General features: G+C 39.5%; 1 protein-coding gene across 2 annotated transcripts in view; it reads right to left on the minus strand.

Annotated features, from left to right (window-relative positions):
- ATG10 (autophagy related 10) overlaps positions 1–23675 on the minus strand; it is a 449505-nt gene that overhangs the window by 357672 nt on the left and 68158 nt on the right. For both annotated transcript variants that reach the window (XM_058728214.1, XM_058728204.1), the window contains exon 3: positions 6202–6338. The gene's annotated coding sequence lies outside the window, so the exon portion shown is untranslated. The remainder of the gene's footprint in view (positions 1–6201; positions 6339–23675) is intronic.

Raw genomic sequence — 23675 nt, forward strand, 5'->3', positions numbered from 1 at the left:
AAAATTTATTCTTGGGAAGACTGACAGCCGGGGTCAAGAAACAGCTGTTGAAGTTAATGTTTCTTCCTCCCACTTCGTCTGATGGTTGTGCCCTGCCAAGACAAAGTGAGAGGCACTGCCTGGTGGCTCTTTAAACAGACATGCATTTAGCCAAAAAAGGGTGGGGGGAAGTTGTTGAGGGGGTATATTTTCCTGCTTAACATACAATCTGATCAGAAATGCGACAGCATGTGCCTTTCAACTTGTGCTGATTACTTGCTGAAAAGATGTTGCAGCTTGTAGTTTTGAACACTTTGAGCAGTGGGGGCAGGGATGGCGGGAGATGGGGCTGACACTTGCCATGTTTTGATAAAGGGGTAAAAATTTTAAACCTTCCTGAAACCCACCTCGCACCCCCTAAGAATAGTAGAATGGCCTGCGGGAGGGAGAAAGAGTTGCATTCCTTTGCAGGGTTTAATTCACATTTCAGAATTCAAGTCATTATGCAGAACAAGGGCTTGCCTAGAGCTAGGCAAATTGTTTTTATTTGGGGACCTAGGCCAAACCTGGCTGGTGCTACTAGCTTGGTGTCTTTCTCCAGATTTGGCCTGCCTCCTCTCCCTTTCTCCAACCCAAATGCTGTGCCTTTGCCCAGAGGACTTACTCTGGGGAAAGCTACCTTCTTTCTGCTGCTTGCTTCATGAAGATTGGTTAGCACAGCCCTTTCCCTGCTTGCTCTGCTTTTTAGAATGCCCTGTGGACTGCTGAGGGGCCCCTTGGGGCTGTCCTCCCGAGACTTCAGCCCCTGACTGAGCCCTCCCCAGGTATCCAGGCTCTGCAGTGGGAGTGGGTGGATGGGAACTCTGTTCTTCCACATCAGAAAGCTTAACCACTGTTCCAGCTGACCCATCTTCCTTTGGGAATGCTCCGATCACCTGGCCTCTCTCAGACACAATCCTATGAAGACATAAAAGACCCTCCTTCCTCACCATCAGGTTATCCTGTCACCACATCGCAATGCAATGCCATCACAAAGTAATATTGCATCAGGCCCGTGGATATTTTAGGAAGCTCTCAAGCTAAGTCTAACAAGCCTTCCATGCAGGCATCAGGGCCACACTGCCAAAATCAGGGCTGTGGAGCTGTCGGACAGGTGGCAGTGATGCCCTCTCTATTCTAAGCTCCATTACCCACTTGCTCCTCCATCCTCCAAACCAATCAGATCCACTTGGTGGCTTCCTCACCCCTCTCTTTGCCTAAGTCCCAAATGCCGCCACCTTTGTTTTCCCTCATCTCTCTTTACAAAGTATTCAGGTCCACTTTCTGATGCATTTCCTGTTTTTCTGCCTATCATCGTCATTCACTGAGATCTTAATTTGTATCTGTTCTTACTCTCTATAGATCAACTGAATTACACATGGAGTGGCACTGGCTGCTACACACACAGCCTCCGACTTGGGGGTCTGCAATCCTTCCTGTAGCTTGTTTGACTTGGGTGAACTTTTCTCATTTTCTCAGACTCTGGATACCCCAGCTGGGTTGGCACAATGGCAGCAGCCAAGAGTCAGTGCACCACCCTCAGCAAGTGCCCCCTTCTCTAGTCCTGCTAATGCAATCCAGCAGCCAATTGACTTAAATTCCTTCTGCTTTATTGTTCTCTGTCCTCAGAGAGGCCAACTCTCAGCATAGAGCAAGGCTGTGAGGCAGACCTCCGCTGATCCTGGAGTTGTAATTCCCCACTGCTGGCTCCTGCAGTTTTATTACGGCCTCCTTTTTTCTGAGATTGACAGACGTAAACCTCCAGTGTAGAGGCCTGCAACAGCACCCTTAAAGACTTCTTTGTGTGGAAATGTAACCTTAGGGCAAAGTCTGCCCAACTCCAGGAAAGGCACATTATCCTGCTACAGGGCAGCACTGTGCTGGGAAAATGCCAGATTTCTCCTTCTGGATGGCTACCGGCAGCCTCTCAGGGACAATTTTTTTTTTTTTTTTTAAGTTGGGGTTGGGGTGTGGGGATTGGAAGTACTGTAAGTGGAGACCTGTAGTGGCTGTCCAGGGAACTCTACATGCAATCAGAGAAGTCAGATGTCTTTCCTTCAGTCAGTGGGTCTCTAAATACAACCACTCCTCAAGGACCCACACACTATCCAGGTCAGGATGTCCTCTGGTGGGGTGGCAGATAGCACCATTTGCTCTACCTTGCCTAAATGGAATGCCTTTGGATTGCTTAGAGAATCTGATCTATTTATGCAGGTGCTGGGTTAGACAAATTACTCCAAAAAGCAAGGGTGAAAAGATACAGAATCTTAATTTATCATGCAGGATTAAAGTCAGATTTAAATCAAGTAGAATTATTAAGGGATTTAGAGCCCCAGTCTTTTTCCAAAGAGGCAAAAGGAGTAAAGAATCCTCTTTGTTGAAGTAAAGTCAGGAATGTAGCATCTTATTTTTGGAGGTTTTTTTTTTTTAATCTACCTTTTAAATGTTCACTTATATTTTCAGTCAACTTGATTATCAAATGCATATGATTAGGCATTAACTATTCCATATAGACAAGTACTAAAAAGGTGAGATGAAGGTGTGTGCTTGTCATTACAGAGGGTTCCCTGTAGGAACTGGGACAGTGCTTGGATTAAGGGACAGGTAAGATATAGCTAGTTAGAGAAGATGAATTTGGAATCAGGGAGAGGTTGGAAAAATACCAGTATAGTTCATATGGAATCTAGTTGAGATGTTCAGACCTGTAGCCCCAGGAGCTGGAGTTATTAGGATTGAGAGTTTAACACAATGGTTTTAGTCAATGTTTTTGAAAAATATATTCTCACAGAGTCAAAAACATGGATAGTGAAGGAAATGGAAAAAAAGAGATGTCCTTAGATAGTGTCTGAGATTACAGAATGTGGACAGAAATAAAAATACACAATGCAGTTATTTTCCCCTTTCCATTTTCCTCCTAAATTTAGGCAGTATTTTAATTTAGAATTAAAAGCTTAACTGATCTAGCTTCTCCTCTAGTTATCCCATCCACACTCCAGTTCTGGTTTTGGGCAGAACTACAATTGTCCTTTGTAAGGAATTGTATGATCTCCTGTGCTGGGTTTCTAATGTGGGAAAATGTCTACTAGGGAGGCTAAGACCACCAAACTAGTTTCATTATGACCCAAGGTACCCTTAAATCCAGCCTTTCAGTGGCGGGCAACTGGCCCAGCCCAGTCTTCCTCTATAGGGCTCATTAAAATGCTATTTACATTTTACAGTATGGTCCTAAGCCATAAGTTGGGATTTTATCTTGGCAAATAGAAAAAGAATACTCTTGTGATATCTGGGCCTGCAAAGTTTTAACTTCTACTATGGGCCTGCTGGTGATTTGCAAAACAAGGTGGTAGCATATGAAAAAGGGATCTTCCATTTTAGTTCAAAGGAGTTGGCAGGGAAGTGAAGAACAAAAGAAAAACCCATGATCACAAAATTAAACTTATTAGCCAAATAAATTTTAACTTTTGCCTTCCTCTTAAAAGTGAATTTAATGTTTTCCAAAAGTATGCAATCAACAACTCTGAAGAAAGCAAACTTTATACTTTAGTCCTGAACCTACTGCAAAGGTGGTGAGTACATCTTCATAACTAACCTCCATCTCCTTGCCTTGGAACTCTCATTCATGTGACCAGAATTATTCTAGATCAAAAACAGTATCATTAATCCCACTCACTTTTAGGTGAACCAAACTGTCTGGATTCTTACCTCAACATGCCAAATTAAATTAACATTTTAATGATGTGTTTCTGGCATTGTTTAGGCTTCATAAAGAGTAACTCACTTTATCTAACTCAAGGCAATAAGACTAAACAAGTGATTCAAAGATATGAATCTTTTCCAGGTTTGGAAATTACATTTCCTTGAGTTCTTCTGAGACAACAAAGATTCTTCAGAATCTACAAGTCCAACTATATGATGCTACCACCTTTCCACAACAACCATTAGGAATTACAGTTAAATAAAAACTTAAAAAAAAAAAAAAAGAATTACAGCTAAAACCAGTTATGAGAATAATGTTTTGCAACATCCTCATGAAGGCCAAATGAAAATCAGAGGTCATCTCTCAAATGGCATTAGGCCAGAAATCTAAGACCTCTGAAGATGCTTGACATCTTGCCATGTATCATCATAATCAAATCCTGGACAGGGTATTCTCATCTGAGTTTCACCGACTACCAGTAAGGGGCATGTGCAGAATAATAAGTGATTCAACTTCAGTCTCCAGTTAGAACCTAACATACCTAATAACATTCTGGGGAAGAGGGGCCTAGGTATATATATCAAGGATGGCATAAAATATAAGCTCTTCACCTATCAACAGCCTAGTGATATCTGCTTGGAGAGCCATCTTAATTCTGTGGTTTATAAAATTCTAGGATTATTGTGATTGCTATGTGGAACTCTCAGTTAAAAACAATGAGCCCTTTCTCAGCTGCAGAATGGTGAACAAGGTCAATTACAGAGGGTTTTTTAAAAGCAAAATTTAGAGGAAAGAAAGCAACTACTTCATGGACCTAAGAGAGCTTTTGTTGACAAACAGCAATCTCAGACCCTGGCAGTTACATAGTACATTTAGGTTCTCAAGGAGCTTATCCCCCAAAAGATCACAGTAATATAATATTTTCTTTTTTTTCTAACCAACAGGTGAAACCAGAAGGTGTCTTCCCATCTCTATTTACAGAAGTCATGTGCCAGTCTGCAGAGAAATGCCTGTATACGCAGGGAGACTTCAAATTTATACGTATATCAAGAGGCCTCCAATGTCATGCATCTAATTACAATATAATCTAAATATAAATATATTTTTAAATATAAAAAATATGATAATGAAAATTAATAAATGCCATCATTTTTTAGCACTGCACTGGCAGTTGACTTTCTTTTCAGGGCCATTTTTACAAAGAAACAAAGTTATTATCTCTTCTCAGGATTTATTGCAGATGTGGCGATTATAGAGAACCATAAGATCTTGCTTAAGATGTGAATACCAGGTGGATGGCTGAGCCCACTCACTAATCAAGTGATTTGTTCTCAGACAATAATGTTTGGGATTCTGATGCTTGCCTCAGCAAAACTGCAGATTGTTTTTTTTTTCATAGACCTTTGAGGTTGTCCATAAGTCATTGCTATGTTCAATGCCAACTCCTCACATTCTCAGAGATAAAGAGGGCAAAGAAGAAGAGAATGTGTAGCTCATTATACACAAGTTATTTTCCTATTGTTTAGGATGTTGAGTACTTTTTAGAAATTTTTCAAGGCAGTGACTCCCAGACATTTTCCATTAGAAGGGGGTATTTTTGCATTTCACATACTAGTTTGTTTTCACTCTGCAACAAGGGAAGCGACCTATATAATTTGTCTTCTATTTTATAATGATCACAGTAGTGAACTAAAACCTTTTTTTTCTATATCCAATTCTTCTATGATACTATTTTGCAAGGTAATACATATAATAAACTTTTCCTAAAAGATCAAATGATTTTTAAAATTTTTTTAAAGTTTATTTATTTATTTACTTATTTATTTTTGAGTGAGAGAGAGAGAGAGAGAGGCAGAGAGAGAGTGAGGGAGACAATCCAAAGCAGTCCCCACTCTGTCATCAGAGTGCCTGATGCTGGGGTCCATCTCACAAACCATGAGATCATGACCTGAGTTGAAATCAAGAGTCAGACACTTAACTGACAGAGACACCCAGGCGCCCCACAAAGGATTTTTTTTTTAAATATACAGTTTTTTAAAGTTTTTAACTCTCACTCTAATAAGGTCATACTTTCCCTGTATTTTGAAGAGCTGTAAAGACCAAGTTGGTACAATTAAGTGGTAAATACTACAGCACACTACATTATCGCTATTGTTATATAGCACATATAAAGCACTTTTATCCTATATATTGAATATGCCATACAAAGTGAGTCTGTAATTGAAGTGTCTCAACAGCATATTTTTCAAAGTGAATTTTGTTGCAACTAAGTTGAGAATCCAAAGAACTGCTGATTGTCTACTGCTTAAGCAGAAGAGAGGCAGAAGAGAAAGTATTACTCTGTTTATGTGCTTCAACTCTGCCCTAAATGGATTATTTCCAGGAGTGAAAAGGAAGACCAAGTCTACAGAAATCTTGCCAACTTCTGATCCAGGAAGACTATAGAGATTTCATGGATCTTGTTGTTGTTTACAAGGAGGTTTTACCTTTCTCCAAATTCCATTCACACAGCTGGTTTTCTCTTTTCTCCTGGGGTAAACTTCCCAGTAAATATACACATTGATCAGTGCCATGCCAAACATCTCTTCCTTCCACAAGTAGCAGGTGACAATTAGACTATAACCTGCAATGAGAAAGGAATGGATTATAAAAATTAAGACAGCAGGCTCTAGAGTCACAAGTGCTAGGCTCAAATCCTGATTCTGTCTTTAGCAGCAGTGTAACCTTGAGTCAGCCTCAGGTTTCTCATTCATAAAATAGGGCAGAAGAGTAAAAAAATAAATCCCCCGCCCCTGTTTACCACCTCATTTCAGTATCCCCATCAAAAGCCCCCTGAAGCCTTCACAAGATCTGAATGGAGCTCTAACTGGTCTTTAACAAATCTATGAATTTCTCTTCCCATGGAGAATGAAGAAACTGCATTCTTCTCTGAAGATGAATATCTATGCTCAGTTCTGACACTCACCCAATGCTTGGGCGCCCAGAATTTTAGGCAGCAGCACAGGCTCTGAAAACTCAACTAATCACTGTCTCCACCTTGGCACAGGTGTACCATCTTGCTGAGACCTTGGGTCCTGGTGATCAGGTGCTGTTGCCTACTTTGTTCAGTCAGGAGCCTCTTACCAAAAAGCTGTTAGCTTTTTGAGGACAGGCTCCTGTAGTCTTAAAGATCTTTGTATTCCTCTGAGCGGTTAAGTGCAACGCAGTATCATGAAAATAACAGATTCTCAGTAAATGTTTGTGGCTTGACTATTGTGAGAATGAGTTCTGGGGTGTTTATAACAAAACAGGTTTATATTGAAGAATCCCATTATGCCCCTTCAAAATGGGTCCGTAAAAGCTCTTTCTAAGACTATACTCTTTGGACATTAATGTAGTGGCAGCCCATCTTTCTTTTCTTTTCGTTTTTTCTTTTTTAACCTCTGGACATTTCTAAGCTGTATTAGTTAAAAATATTTTTAGTTGGCTTTTATCAGATTTAAAAGTGTAATAAATTACTCATTAAAAATAAGGCCACCAAGATGAGCTTTCCTCCCTGCCCCACACCTCTTGGAAATGACTGCTAATACAGTATACTTTTCTAAGTTGTTTTATTTATTTATATTTTTGATGCATACGCTAACCTTTACTATTACTATTTCATGGAAACATTGTTATGCTATTCGTATCCTTGGAACTTGCTCTTTTCATTTAACCATGCATTGTGAAACATTTTTCCATGTCAACACACAACTCATTCCTTTTTAGTGCTGCATAGTAATTTCTTGTTATCCAGCTATTCATTATCATTATCTGAATCACTAGTTGCTAAGTTGTGTAGGAAAGCAAAAATTGGTCATAACAGAAAATTTCCATTAATAAACTGACCACTTACTAAATTAGTCTCTACTTAAATAGTCCTCCTGACTTAATACCAGCATCTATCCCCACCCAGTCAGTCATTTTACTGATGGTAGATGTTATAAACATCTAACAATACAATGTAAATAAAATGCATTTCAGTGGCCATGTAAGATTGCTAATCTTGCAAAAGATGCAGAATTTTACGAAGTCATTGAAAGTGATTTTGGAGAACTGTTCCATAAGCAAATGAGTATCTGGCAGTGTTAGACCAGTTAACAATTAAAGATGAGAAAAACAACAAGGATGATAAGAGGATAAATTCTTCAAAAGGAGAATTATTTGAATATCAAAGGATTAAGAGAAGCTCTCAGGAAAACTGATGAAGACTTCACATCTTTTTTCAAAATGACCTTTGTATGATTCTGCTCTAAAAGTCAGCATGAAGTGAAGAGTGTCAAAATTTGCTATCATACAATTTTGCTGGAAAAATTATGCCCCTAACCAAATCAATACTTGATTCATTTTTTTGTTTATTCTAAAAATTAGAGCATTGTTGCAATTAGAGTTGTTATCTGTATATCTTCAAAGATAAATCACATTTAAAGATAAGATAATCTTTACTTTTACTTTTTTAAAACAAGTCTCAATCAAACCTTTTTTTTTTAATCTTTATTTTACAATGCTAGACCCTATTTATTACTTTTGCAGCTTTCAACAGTCATATTATGGCAAACAGAAGCAACAGAAGCTGAAAATAAGGCTTGTAATAAACTAATCAGATTCCCTAGTTCTCTCTCCATGAGGCATTTAGAAGCAGGACTGGCCACTTTGCAAAGAGTAAAGCCTCAGGGTGGTTGTATAATTAAGGGGAGGGAAGAGGCCTTAAGAAAGGAGACAGGCAGTGGACTTCCTCTGGCACTAATCGGGCACATAGATGTTCAGGCCTAATAAAATTTGAAAAAAAGAGAAACGATGTAACCTTATTTGTGTCCAAGCTGTTAAAGCAAATTACACCAGTTAAACGTGGGTATATCAGGAATTATTTTTACCAGTTACCCACTGACTGTTATTCGGGTTGTATCCAGTTTTTTTCTACTATAAGCCATGTAGCAGTGCACAACAGTGTACAAATATATATCTTGGTGCACTTGTACAAGCAACTCTGTAAAAAAAATCCCTAGAAGTGAAACTCCTGAGGTTGGAAAAAGGTATATTAAAAATGTTAACAAGCAGTAAGTAAAACCCTCCTATCATGCCACCTACAGTATCTGAGAATGCCTATTTTCCCACATCCTTCACAATGAGACTACTACCTTACCAATCTGATTGCTGTATACATTGTTGTTTTCATTTTCAATAACATAAATTCTTGATACACAAGATAAATATTGTTCACTGCCTGCTTAGAATCTTTAGGAAGAGCCTCATTACAGACTCTGGAAAATCTGCATGATAGATACAGGGGGAGATCATCTCATCCCCTGTAACGGGTAGGGTAAGAATGCAACTTAGCTCAACATGCATTCTTCTGCTTAAAAATCCCTCTTTGAAACAACTATAGTCATTGCTTACACAAGCTTAAGTGTTTATAGTTGGTAGTGGAAGATGGAGATAATTGTTTTTGCAAATTCCTAATTTCAGGACTGTGAGATCTTTTACAGATTTCAAAATATGAGAATTAGTAAGGTCAGTAGATCCTGAAAATGAATGCCTGGTGTCATATAACACCACACTCTTTCCATCAGGATTCTGGTCACAGAAAATGTCAGCATTCTAACTGAAAAACTCTTACATATATTAAGGACCTAAAAAAGAAACAAAAAAATATCCACTAGAGTATGCATTTGCCGCAACCCATCAAACTGTAGATTAAGATGTGTGTATTTCACTGTGTGTAAATTTTACATAAAAAAGAAACCATACAGTCCTCAAAAAATTATATATAGAATTACCATATGATCTAGCAATTCCACTTCTGGGAATATACCCAAAAGAAGTGAAAGCAGGGACTTGAAAAGACATGTGTACACCCATGTTCATAAGAGCATTATTCACAATAGGTAAAAGGTGGAAGCAACTCAAGTGTCCATCAGTGGATGAATGGATAAACAACATATACTATGCACATACAAGGGAATACTATTTGGCCTGAAAAAGGAAGGCAATTTTGACATACGCTACAATGTGGATGAACCTTGAAGACATTATGCTAAATGAAATTAGCCAGTCACAAAAGAATAAGTATTGTATGATCTCATTTATATGGGTACCTTGAGTGGTCAGATTCACAGGGACAGAAAGGAGAATGGTGGTTGCCAGGGGCTGAGGTGAGAGGGGAGTGGGGGGTTCTTGTTTAATAGATACAGAGTTTCAGTGAAGGAAAATGGCAAGTTCTGGAGATGGACAGTGGTGATGGTTGTACAACAATGTGAATGTACTTAATGCCACAGAACCGCATATTTACAAATGATTCGAATGTAATTTTTTTATGTTACACATATTGTACCACACTAAAAACATTTTTAAACCCATAAGCAAATATTGAACTCTAATGATATGCATGCTGAAGTGTTTGGGGTGGTCGGATGCACTGATGTCTGCAACTTCTTTTGAAATGTATCAAAAAATGAATGTGAAGTGATAGGTTGATAGAGGAATAAATGTGTATGTGTTAAGTAAATATAGCAAATGTAAATCATATAATCTGGATGGTAAAGGTACGGGTATTCATTGTGTCATTCTTTCAACTTTTCTGTATGTTTTCTTGGGCACCTGGCTGGCTTGGTCAGTACAGCATGTGACTCTTGATCTCCCCATGTTGGGTGTAGAGATTACTTAAAAGTAAAATCTTTAAAAAAGAAAAGATAAGAAAAGAAAAGAAAATTTCCTTAATAAAATGTTGGGGGGAAATGCCCCAGGCTAAAAATATTACTAGCAAATGAGAGACTCTTTTTACCACAAATTCATCTTTTAGCTTTTGTTAATTATGGGGAATAATTGTGCTGTGAAGAGATTTTCAAGCACAGTTAAGGAAATAGGACTGATTTTTTGTTTGTTTTTAATAATGACCAGATAAGAACATTGATTTCACAAGTATCGAATAGGTATTAATTTACAAGTGACTCCATGATATTAAAAATGAACTCAGTATCACCAAAGTTGATAAGTATCTCTCATATATATCAAAGGCCAGTGTCATGGTTCAGCCTTTTCTTCCATTGGTAGGATTGGAGCATGTGTAGAGGGGAAGAGTCCCAGCCTACTCAATCCAATGAAAAAACGACACAAATAGACCGGCTATGATGACATATAACTTTAGAGCACTGGAGAGACGGGAGATCCTCCTAATAAATATCACCTCATTGCAGAAGTAGACTATAAATAGCAGCTCTTCATGTCCTCATAGAAACATTTCAGAGAGCTTTACATTTTTTCCTTCAGTTCATTAAAAGGTAAACAGAAAGAGATGGCCTTCATTTCTGGGATCTCTACATTGTAGGCATGCTTAGGCAGTTTTTTATAATTGTCAAAGCACATGATCATCCTATACCAATAACACTCTTATTGCACTGGAATAAACATCCAGAGTTTCAGAGGTGCAAACTGAATGCACCCAGGGGCAAGGAAGTAGCCCTAGTGAGTAACACAGGCAAGTCCAAGTAGGAATTGTGGCCTCTTGGAAAACCCTTATCCTGACAGAAAAAGGAGTCCATAACACTGTCCAAGCCAAATGACATGAGATAGCCAGATATGTCAATTTTCTAAGAGCAGTCTGAGACCTGTATTTTTATATAAAATCTTCCAAGTTTAAATATGGGCAACAAATTCAAATGTTTTTCAAAAACACTGTATGGGTTAAAGGAAATACCTTTGTTGATATTCTGGGGTCTATAGGATCCCTATGTGTGACCTCTAATGTCTGTGTGCAGGATGCAATGGTCCAGCTTTCTTTGATGTTAACGTCCAGTACAAATCAGATTTAGCGTTGTTTCAACTCTTTGGGATTATGTGCGCATCTCCACTGTCCCCAGTTTCTCCCCTGTAAGTATGAAATATGTTCAGGTCTTTATCACTTTAAACAAAAACCAAATATTTGATCACTGCAATGTTTGCAATATTCATGCACTAAGTGTGTTTTAAAAGTCTGTTTTGGGTTGTGGACCTTTTGCAAAGAAAAGGTAAAACAACAAAAACATAGAATTCATGGAGCCCTCAATTTATTTACATTGTAATAATCCCAAAATATATATGTTTGGAACTAGGAACATATTTTTCCATACAATGACAGTTAATGAGTGCCACCTCTGGATCATGCACTGTGTAAAGCCCTGTTTAATTCTCTATCATTATCTTGACTGTACAGATGAGGAAAACAGGCTGGGAACAGGTGCACGACTTGCCAAGCTAGTGACTGTCAGAGATGGAAATCACACACACGTGCGGGTCAAGCTCCAAGGCCTGTTTTCGTTCATTCATCAGTACAGCGCCCGCAATGCAGTGCTGGGCCTGATGTTAAGGCTGTCAGGACAGACTATGAAATACTGTTGTATCCATAATGTACTTGTAGAACTATATTCCTAATACTCTGCTTCAAAAGAACCCACACTCAGGTACAATTATGCTTCTTTTTTACCCCTCTTGCTTTTACGTGGGAAAATACGTTTAATTACCCAGGTGATACATAGATACGTTCTCAGTGTGAAATATCCTAACAACACAGTAGTCTACAGGGCAGGAAGGAAAATTCCCCTAGGCTTCCTCCCCCACTCCTAATCCCACTCCCTCTCCTATTTCTGGTTCTACCACTATCAACAGTATGGCTTCTTCCTTCCAGACTTTTCCTATGCATTTACATACATATATGTACATACATAAATATGCATGGAACTATGTTTCTATGGTAAATACATTCAAAATTCCACCTTGGGATGTCAGAACAACTTTTCTGTTGCAGCCCTGGCAACTTCCCCAGCTCCAAGCCAATGTGGGAGGGTGGGGATGAAGGCAGCTTTATTAGTTATCTGTTGCTACATGACAAACTACCCCACAATTTATCGGTGTAAAACAATGAACATTTATTAGCTCACATGGTTTCTGAGGGTCAGGAATCTGGGATCAGCTTAGGAGGATGGCTTGAGGTCAGGATCTCTCATGAAGTGGCATTCAAGACATCAGCTGGGACTGTAGTCGTCATTTTGAGGATTCACTGGGGCTGGAAGATTCACTCCCAGTTTGGCTCCCTCGGTCATTACTTGCTGGAAGGCCTTAGTTCTTCACTGGCTGTTGGCAGGAAACCACATTTCCTTGCCATGAGATCTTCCCCATAGGGCTGTTGGAGTGTTCTTATGGCATAGCAGCTAGTTTCCCCCAGAGCGGGCAAGTCCATGATTCACAAGACAGGACAGGGAGGAAGCTGCAAGCTCTTTTAGGACCTAGTCTTGGAAGTCCCAGACCATCTCTTCCACCAAATTCTATTTAATAGGAGCAAGTCACTACATCCGGCCCACATCCCAAGGGTGGGGGCAGTTAGGCTTCACCTTTTGAAGAGAGGAGTGTCACAGGATTTGTGGACATATTTTAACACCACTACTAGAGCCATTTTGTGTGGGAAGAAAAATGAGCATGGCAGAGTCTAAGATCAGAGTAAAATAGTCTCAGTAACAGGGCGGAGGGGAGAGGTGCAGAGATAATGAGTTAACAGGATAGTGAGAGGTAGAAGAGCTGGGTTGGCAATCCTGGCTGCACATTAGAATCACCTGGGGAAATTTAAAAAGTACTCCTGCCCCCAGGCCCCACTACAGATCAATTAAATCAGTGTTTCTGGGATTGAGGCCCAGGTATCAATATTGCTTAACAGCTCTCCAAATGATTCTAATGTGCAGCCTAAGTTGTGAACCATATAAGAGCAGAGGTGCTGGAGTCCAGCCGTGCCTGGGCTCAAGTCCCAACTATGTCAATTAAGTAGCTGTGTGATCTTAGGCAACTTAATTAGCTTTTCTGTGCTTCATCTGTAAAATGGGGGTATTAATAGTACTTCCTTATAGGGTTGTTGGGAGAGTCACCTGAGTTAATAGCCCATGTAAACTGCTTTGAACAGTTCTCTGCACAGTAAGTGCTGCGTAAATGTTACTGTTGTGATGATGAGCGGCACTGCTGGACTTTTCCTCCCTCCTGCTGCCCCTTTCCAAGTGCCTAAGCCAGGATAGGAGTGTGGCTTCCTGTGCTCCACCTCCCTCCCTTTTCCCTTGAGAAGGGTACTCTTCAACACTCTTAGTCTCCACAAGCCTTGCCAGCCTTAAGGCAGATAAACTGAGAAGCTGAGCTGTTGCCACTGACACAATGGGTATAGCTGCAGAAGGATCTTCTGCATCTTTAGAGGTGGTGAGACAGAATAGCACCTGGGGGTAGTGACAGGAAGGGAAATCCCCCTTCAGCCTCAGAGAGAAATGAGAGACAACCTCGTATATATCAAAGGAGCAAAATCTGCACATACGCGTTGCAATTCCTTCAAGAAGCCTTTCCTTATCTATTTCTCCGAACTCCTATACTATGAACATGGTCCCTAAATAACCTGCTGCCTTGTATATTTATTTATTTACCCTCTATGTTTCCTCTCCTTCAGATAGTAAGTTCTTTTAGCGGCCAGGACTGTATCTTCTGGGAGAAGTATCAGTAAAAGCAAGGAGAGGAAAATGAAGGAATAAGGGATATCTTGTTTGGATTATAGATACCACTTTAATCCTTAAAAATGTATATATGTGTAGTGGAAAATGACTCTGCTTCTTTAACTGCCTCCCCCTCTCCCCCAGATTACTTTCTCCCTAAAACACCCCTAACCCTAACCACCATTTTCATGAAAGAAGAGCATGAGTGTTACTTCTGCTTTTACAGCAGAGGTTAATAAACTGCCACTATTACAGGGTATTCCAGTTGATATTGGTGATGCAGGTACAGAAATAAGTTAATGAGTTAGTTCCTATAAAGAAATGTGTTTCCTGCCACCCCCCAGACTTTTAAATACGGAGAACAAACTGGTGGCTGCCAGAGGGGAGATGGGTGAGGGGACGGGTGAAATAAAGATTAAGAGTACACTTATCTTGATAAGCACTGAGAAATGTATAAAATTGTTGAATCATGATGTTATACACTTGGAACTAATATAACACTATGTGTTAATTATACTTGAATAAAAAAGAAAACCTCAGTAAAAAAAAAAAAAAAAAATGTGTTCCCCAAGCATAAATGTACAACTCTGTAGATTTAGCTTTTTTAAGCTTACTAGGATAGACGGGATGGGGAGGGGGCATGCAATAAATAAAATAATTAAACTATAAAACAATTGCTGACAAAATTTCTACAAAGTTTTCTCCCTGTTTTCCAACATTAAAATAATAATGATGTGGGGCACCCAGGTGGCTCAGTCACGTAAGAAGCTGACTCTTGATTTCAGCTCAGGGTTCGTCAGCCGTGCTGACAGCTCAGAGCCTGCTTGGGATTCTCTCTCTCTCTCTCTCTCTCTCTCTCTCTCTGCTTCTTCCCCACTAGAGACGAGACAGAGACAGAGAGAGAGAACCACGCAAACTTCAAAAAAGTCACAATGATCTGAACAGACTATCTTTTTTCTTTTTACCCATATTTTCTGCAAGTTTATAATTTGCATCCCAAAAGTTAAAGATCTTTTTAATAAAATGTATTAAGAAAAAACATATTTGGGGCTCAGCTGCTTAAGCATCTGACTTTGGCTTGGGTCATGATGTCACGGTTTGTGAGTTCAAGCCCTGTGTCAGGCTCTGTGCTGACAGCTCAGAGTCTGGAGCCTGCTTCGGATTCTGGGTCTCCCTCTCTCTCTGCCCCTCCGCCACTCATGCTCTGTCTCTCTCTCTGTCAAAAATAATAAACATTAAAAAGTTTTTTTTAAGCATATTAAAAGCTCCTGCTGTTTATTAAGTTAGATAACATGGTTTTAACAGTTAAAATTATGACAATAAAGGGCCTAATTTCAATAGCACTTGAGCTTAGTTTTAAAATACAGAAATGAACATCATGGCTAAAAATTCCATGTAGGTGGGGCCTGATCTCATGTACATCAGTGGTGTCAAAACATGAAGCTATCTTGTTAGCAAGTATGTAGATGCCAGAAAGGGGTCATTCTAGATTCTGATTTCTCCTGGCTGAGTTCATTCATTTCTGCCAAAGAAGGGAATCCTGAATTTTAAGCCTTATAAGCTAGAAATAAAATTATCCTTAAACCTAAAAATTATTGTAGGGAAATATGGCCTTGGTGGTTGAGGTTACTATAACTGTTATATACATAAATAGCTTATTTTATTGGTCTGATTAAATGATTCCCATGCGTCCTTCTGAAACTTTCTGCAGTCATTCCTCATTGACTGCCATCTCAGCCAGAAGAAAAGAAAAAGTGAAAAACTCAAGGCTTCTTCATCAAAGAGCTCAGCCAGTAAGCCAATAGAGAGTTCAGTAGGCAACACTGACCTTCCCAGGAAAGCTACCAGCATGAAAACTGAAGAAACATGGCACAGAAACACAGCAGTAAAATTCAAGAGACTAAAATAAACTCAGTGAGCCTGCCTGGTCGCTAAACACTGAATACATTTAAGTGCTATTTTGACAAGAGAGCATGGCGGCTTTTTAAGAATTTCATTTTTAAAACTCTAATACGATTTTGTTCTTCTAACAGCATCATCCTGTGTCTGTGTTTGTTCCCAGTGAGGTCATTATTAACTGAATTGAATTATTGTTCTGTTCAAATGACCTGTGCATTCAACGTGTGCCGAGCTCTAGCAAGAAATGTTTTATGTATTATTGGGAGATGGCCATCTGGGGCACAAGCCGGGCCTCCTAACATGCAGAAATGTGGGGAGACAGTTTATGTTCAGTCTTATCTATGATCAGAATTCCATTTATAAGCTTTTTTCATCCACTTGTCAACACTGTTCACTATAGCAACACTGAAAATGGCCAGAAATGAACAGATTTATCAGAACAATGTGAGGTCAGACTGTATGTTTCAATTACTGTATATTGGATTTTTATCATACATTTTAAATTTTGTCCATAAAAATAGTAACAATGTAATAAAAAGTAAAAAGGGAAATAGTTTTCTTTGATCAACTTCCAGTCAGTGTAAGTTACAAAGTGAATAAGATAGATTTCATGACTTTTATTAGATAATGGGTCTCACATTATATATGTATATTTTAAATATAACATTGGTTGTCCATGCCAAGAAACATGGATTAATTTTTTCAAGTCTGAAAAATACTACTCTTCCCTCTCCTGCATATTTAATGAAACAGCATGGCAGTATGTAAAATTAAATTTTAAACTTGAAGATTATATTTAAGCCACATCCTCCCAACCTTTTCATATATTTTTCAAGTGAACTTTTGATAATGCTAGAGGCATGCTGGACCAAATGAATGATTTTACATTATCTTACATAAGGTCTCTGCAAGATATGATTTTATACTATCTTGCATAAAGTATGTATCTTACATAAATATACCCAGATATTCTGTATTACAAAATGAAAAGATTTTTAGGTATCTTTTTCTGGCTTTTTGTTGTTGTTATTGCACTGATACATCAATTAACAATAGGAATCAATGTCTTTTATAACAAAGTATAAAATCTTAAAAGGAAAAGACTTTTACAAGTCCTTCCTTCTTCCCTTCCTCCCTCCCTCCATACCCCTTTTTGCTTTCCTTCCTTTCCTCCTTCCTCTCTTTCTTTTTTAAAATAAAAATCTTCTAAATTGTGTAAAGTAGTATTCACTTGGCACATATAACTGTATAGTTTAAATATATTAGGATTTTAATTTTACTTCTAAGTGGGAGATGTTTGTTAGAAAATGACTAGTATCAGTAAACAGGTAGAGAGATAAGCTTTGTTCACAAATGTATCCCTGGAGTCATATTACACTCATTCACCTTGAAAATATTGTAATGAAAATGATAATGATGATGATGATGATATAGCAATGATAACTAGCATCCAATGAACACTTTGTGCCTGCAACTAGGCTAAGTGTTTCACAGGCATTGTCTTATTTGTTCTTCATAAAAACCCTTTGAAAGCCAATAATGTCATCTTTAGATGAGGAAACTAAGGTTTCAGAATCTGAGAAACTTGCCCACGGTCAATTCCTAGAACCCCACTCTAGATCGGTATGACTCCCCCACCTCCCCGCCACAACGCCAGTCTTTTGGAGAGACAGGGGAAAGGGAAGAACATGTGGAGGCTATCCCCATTTTCCACCAGTCAGAGAGTAGAAGTCAAGCCAAGTAGAGGCCAGAGACTTTGCTGTGGCTGTGAGCAGTCTCAGCCTTCTGCGCTTAGAAGTGTCCACCCTGGTCTTGCTTTTTCTAGGACCTGAAGCCTTTGGCTCTGACCCAGATCACTTTAGCAAGTCCTTGACCTGTATCTTCCCCATACCCACCTCTCTGGTGCACTTTCAATGTTCAGTTGCAAATGTGTTTATTTAATATTTGCTTGATGTTGCATGCCATGATTCTTCATTCCTCCTGTTCTGGAACACACATCTCCTACAATGGACAAAATGGAGTGTCTGCCTCCTCCTAAATTCCCCAGCTTTTTTATTATTGTTCAGAGGAAGGTTCTGATGGGACTAGAGGTTGTGCCTCACCCAGAGAGGTTGGCTGGCCACCCACAAGTGGTCAGGAACAAGGGGCCCTGCGCAATACGAATAGCAGTGTCATTAGCCGACCTCCTGGGATTTGGACTGGAAAACTGGCACAGTACGGCTCAAGAGGAGTAAATGGAGAATGGAACAGACACTCTGAGAAGCAGCAATGACATGCAGGAAAGGCTAGAAGAAAGAGACCTAGAGAGTAGCTGGCCCTAAACCTGTCTCAGCTTTTTGGTGGCATTCCTCTTTCAGTCTCTGCATATGTGTCAGTGGACTTTCTCTTAAGGAGACCTTGGTGAGGCTCTGCTCCTTGTAGCTGCAAGAGCCTGGCAGTCTGTGTGAGCATCCTATCACTAACACCCTTCTGTGCCTCTTACACCTCTGTCCTTCAGAGTTTAATTAAGAGGGATAATAGTCAGGATTCTCCCCTTTGCAAGTGACAGAAAACCAATTAAAATCACTCTCAGAAAGAAACAGACAATAAACCAGGGTGACAGTAAGGAGATGAGAGTTAGAGAGACACTGATGAAGAAATTGTTGCAGAACCCAAATAGCTCTGAGCCCTTAGTGACTGACTAGGTGCAGAGATTTAATGCTGACATGGTTCACTTCTCTTCTTTCTTTTTGACTTTTGTCTTTTTCATTCTTTTGAATATTCTCCATGGTGGGCCATATGGCTAACACATTTGAACATATTTGCAGAGTTCTGCGCGGAAATCGAGTTAGAACTTTCCTGACTAGTAAAATGTACAAATTCCTGAGGAAGAACTCTGATTGGCTAGGCTTTGGTCATGTCCCACAGGAATATTTACTAAGGGAAGAAGGTTATGCACCCATATTTATGGCCCAAGAGCCTAATGCTCTGATTCTAAGCCCACCAGAAATGAGTGACTGGAGTGGAGGAAGAATGGATCTGCAAGGCAGCAGGAATGCTGCTTGTGCGGACAAAACAAACAGGATGTATGAAAAGAAAAGAGGGGTAGCTATACAACTTTACTGTACCATTTACAAAGAAGGAGGAGAGTACACTGCTCTCTTTGTCTAATTTCCCAAGGTCTTCGTGCAGACCTATTCCACACTCCCTGCCCCATCTCAGATCGCTGGCTCATCTTCATTACTTGAAGGCATTCACTCATCTCCACCTTGCAGTCAAACTCACCACTGGGCCCAGCAACTTGAATGAATTTGAGGACCTCAGAAGAGAACAGTGAAGGGTCTCTTTCCTTTAGGCTCTTAGCGTGTGATCCCTGGACTAGCAGTAGTACCTGGGAATTTGTTAGAAATGCAGATTTTCAGACTTCACCCCAGGCATGCCAAATCAGAAACTCTGGGGATGGGGTCCAGGAATCTGTGTTTTAATAAGCCCTTAAGTGATCCTGAAACAGGCTGAAGTTTGAGGATTTCTGCTTTAAGCTATCCTTTCAACAGCCCCTTGTTCAGACGGTTTATCCAAAGCATTCCTGAGTGAAGACTGTTGGGTCCAAAAATGTTGGCCTATCATCCATCACCACATGTATTTCAGCAGATCTCTGTGTGTCCACTGTGTGGTGCCACTAGGCACTAAGCTACTACTATTCATCCATTCATTGCCACCTGGGTCATCCACATAGATCCCAAAGAGAATTTGAAGGAAACAGGGAGGGCATATAATAACATTCTATAGGGTTCTCTCATATGGCTCATTCGTGGAAAGGTACACTTGCAGTGAGGATGTGCACTTTCCTGTGTGGATACAAACACATACATCTAAAGTATACTTGGGGGCACTACTTTGTGTCAGCTACACAGGCTCATTATGGGCCCCGAGACTTTAAGGGTGGTTTCTTGGAGAAACGTCATCATCATCTCATGCATCTAATAGGACTTGCTTAAGAAACCTCACAGGCTTAAAGAAGAAAACTGAACACCAACAGTCTTCCTGCCCTATTTTCCTTTTCATATTATTAGAAACCTGAGAGAATGTTTTTTCTGCACTGTGAACATCATTATAGTATCTTGTAAGTGCTATGCATACAATGAGTGTGAAGGAGATAAACTCTGGTGGCCCCCACTGCTCTTGCTTCAAACCAATTCTGCTGGTTTCTGGCCTCTTCATTTGGAAATAGCTATTTGCACATTTTATTTTTAAAATTTTTTTTTTTTCAACGTTTTTTATTTATTTTTGGGACAGAGAGAGACAGAGCATGAACGGGGGAGGGGCAGAGAGAGAGGGAGACACAGCATCGGAAACAGGCTCCAGGCTCCGAGCCATCAGCCCAGAGCCTGACGCGGGGCTCGAACTCACGGACCGCGAGATCGTGACCTGGCTGAAGTCGGACGCTTAACCGACTGCGCCACCCAGGCGCCCCAGCTATTTGCACATTTTAAAGTTCCTAACATTATGGGGCGCCTGGGTGGCGCAGTCGGTTAAGCGTCCGACTTCAGCCAGGTCACGATCTCGCGGTCCGTGAGTTCGAGCCCCGCGTCAGGCTCTGGGCTGATGGCTCGGAGCCTGGAGCCTGTTTCCGATGCTGTGTCTCCCTCTCTCTCTGCCCCTCCCCCGTTCATGCTCTGTCTCTCTCTGTCCCAAAAATAAATAAAAAACGTTGAAAAAAAAAAATTTAAAAAAAAAAAAAAAAATAAAGTTCCTAACATTAAAATGTCCCTACTTACTACTTAACTAGAAGATATTGCTAAGATTTAAAACAGTTTTATATTTAGAACATGACGTTATCAATATGTACAATATAGACCCATGTTTTGAGCAAGTAAAATTATTCAAAAACCCGATGATCGTAAGTACAAAAAACAAATGAGTTTTAATTTTTGTCCTTAGGGTGCAAGAATTCTTGTACAAACATCTAATCCACAATTTCACCTTTAAGCCGAAACTGCTTCTGCCAGGAAGGAGTTCTCATCCCAGAGTAAAAGGATTTGCAAGCAAGGATTCATAACCGAAGTGCCATTTCAGCCTTATTGGTGGGACTGCAAAGTGATAATTTAATTTAATTACATGATAATTTAATATCCCCCGTGTTTCCCTGTGAGTACTTTGAGGACAGTGTTTGGAGTGGCAGCTAGGTCTCTGACAGCATAGTTACATGAGTCGAAGGTGAGATTGTACCCACAATTCCTAGCTAGGTTTTTTTTTTTTTTTAATCTCAATCTCTGAAAACATCTAGCTCATGTTAACTAATTTTTTTAACATAAAATAACAACATTATTTTTCAAGGTCATTCATTTTCATTCTTATAAACAGAGTTAGACTTCCAGAAAATAGTTGAGAATTTATTTGCCTGACGACCACTGACTCAACCTTTCTTCTCTAAAAGAGAAAAAAAAAAAAAACCCAGCACCTCCTCATTCCTTAGTTATATCACCAGTTTCCAAACTGCCTAGAAATCTGTTGTCTTGGCTTCTTTAGTTAATTCAGGGAGTAAAAGACAGATAGGATTTATGCCAGATTTCATTTTGTAGTGAATTATTTAAAATTGTTTAAAAGGATAAATATGCTGGAAATTAAATGTGACAGACTGTTAAAAATCGCCCAAGGCAATTTTTAGAAATCTTCAGATTTCTACTCTACTACCTTGGGTAAGGAAAAATGGTGATGCTGATTACAAAGAGAGGAAAGTCAGAAGAAAAATTTAACTTGTTAAGAAGAGACTGAGTTTAACTCCCACGTGGTGAATTTGTGGTATAATTCAGGGTAGTGGGCTCTATGGTGTGCCACCTAAATTCCACCTTCAGGACCTAGGCACTTATTCTCCCAGCTATTAGGATGTTACCTGTTGATGACTCAGAGCTGAGTCCCTCTCTAGAAATGGCCCTCAGCCAAAAAGAACTGTCTTGCCCAATGTTATGTTTCTTTCTGCAGAGGTAGCCCACATCCCATGACTGGTCAATGACAGGCAGCAAGTCCAGGCTCCCTTGCCTCAATCTGGGGATCTCTCTCAGGGGCAGTCCACATTCAGACTTCAGGGATTGGCTGCAGGCTTGTCGCAACAGAATCACAGTTCAACTTTGCCTTCTGCTCCATCCTGCTTCCCTCACCCACTTATAAGTGTTGTTTTCCAAAGCACATCCTGATAAAAATTCTCGCACACTTATTTTCATTTGTATCTCCTGAGGAATCAAATCTATGATACCCAAGAACTAAACAAAGATGTTAATATAGGAGGAGGGGGCAAGTATAAGGAGTTACTCCTTCAATTTTAATAAAGTAAAGTTCTTTTAAGTTATAAGCTTTCAATTTGTAGCATCCCTTAGGACTGATTTGATGTATTAATGTGAATAACACCAGTGTAAATCAGTCAAGTGTTTACTAACCACCCATAAGATAAGTAGTTTCTGACTGGCAATCTCCATTAACACTGTAATATAGCAGTGTAATTTGTCTATAATACAATATAATATAATTGGTACTATTCAGATGATTTTTCAGTTTTGATTATAAGCTCATTTTATTTTTTATTTTATTATTATTTTTTAACATAATTTATTATCAAGTTGGCTAACAGTATATACAGTGTGCTCTTGGTTTTGGGGGTACATTCCCATGATTCATCGCTTACATACAACATCCAGTGCTCATCCCAACAAGTGCCCTCCTCAATGCCCACCACCACCCATTTTCCCTTCTCTCTGACCCCCACCCCTATCAACCCTCAGTTTGTTCTCTATATTTAAGAGTCTCTTATGGTTTACCTCCCTCCCACTCTGTTTATTTTTTCCCCTTTCCCTTCCCCCATGGTCTTCTGCTAAGTTTCTCAAGTTCCACATATGAGTGAAAACATATCATATCTGTCTTTCTCTGACTGACTTATTTCACTTAGCAAAATACCCTCCAGTTCCATCCACATTGCTACAAATGGCAGGATTTCATTCTTTCTCATTGCCAAGTAGTATTCCATTGTATATATAAACCACATCTTCTTTATCTATTCATCAGTTAATGTAATTTGGACTCTTCCCATAATTTGGCTATTGTTTGTTGAAAGCAAGTAAGCTCATTAAAAAAAAAAAAACTGCATAGATTATAAGACCTTGTGATTCAAAGAGCATAAATGTAAATTGCTGACCCAGTGTGGACCTCATCTGATAGTTCCCCATAAGCAATCAAAGCTATGCACAATTAGCTCCTCATGAAATCTATTAAAAATATATATATTTTTTGCTTTTTAACAATATAATGGGACAAAGTCCAAGGTCAAAGTCCTCCGTGTAATGATTACATCCAGTGTGATGAAGACATGTAGTTCAGTTTTATAGATAATATTGTGAGAACCAAGTTGGATTCATTGAAAGGCAAGTGTCTGAATACAGTACCCCTCATCCCCATGCTTCTTCATCATTAACACTCATTCCAGGGCAACAAGAGCTGCCCTACTGTTCTACTGTTACCTTTGCCAGTGAGAACCCAATGCAGGTGGCCCAGCAGGTCTAGGGGAGACCACAACATTGACGCCC

The sequence above is a fragment of the Neofelis nebulosa genome, chromosome 1, assembly GCF_028018385.1.
Source record: "Neofelis nebulosa isolate mNeoNeb1 chromosome 1, mNeoNeb1.pri, whole genome shotgun sequence".
NCBI classification, from domain to species: Eukaryota; Metazoa; Chordata; class Mammalia; order Carnivora; family Felidae; genus Neofelis; species Neofelis nebulosa.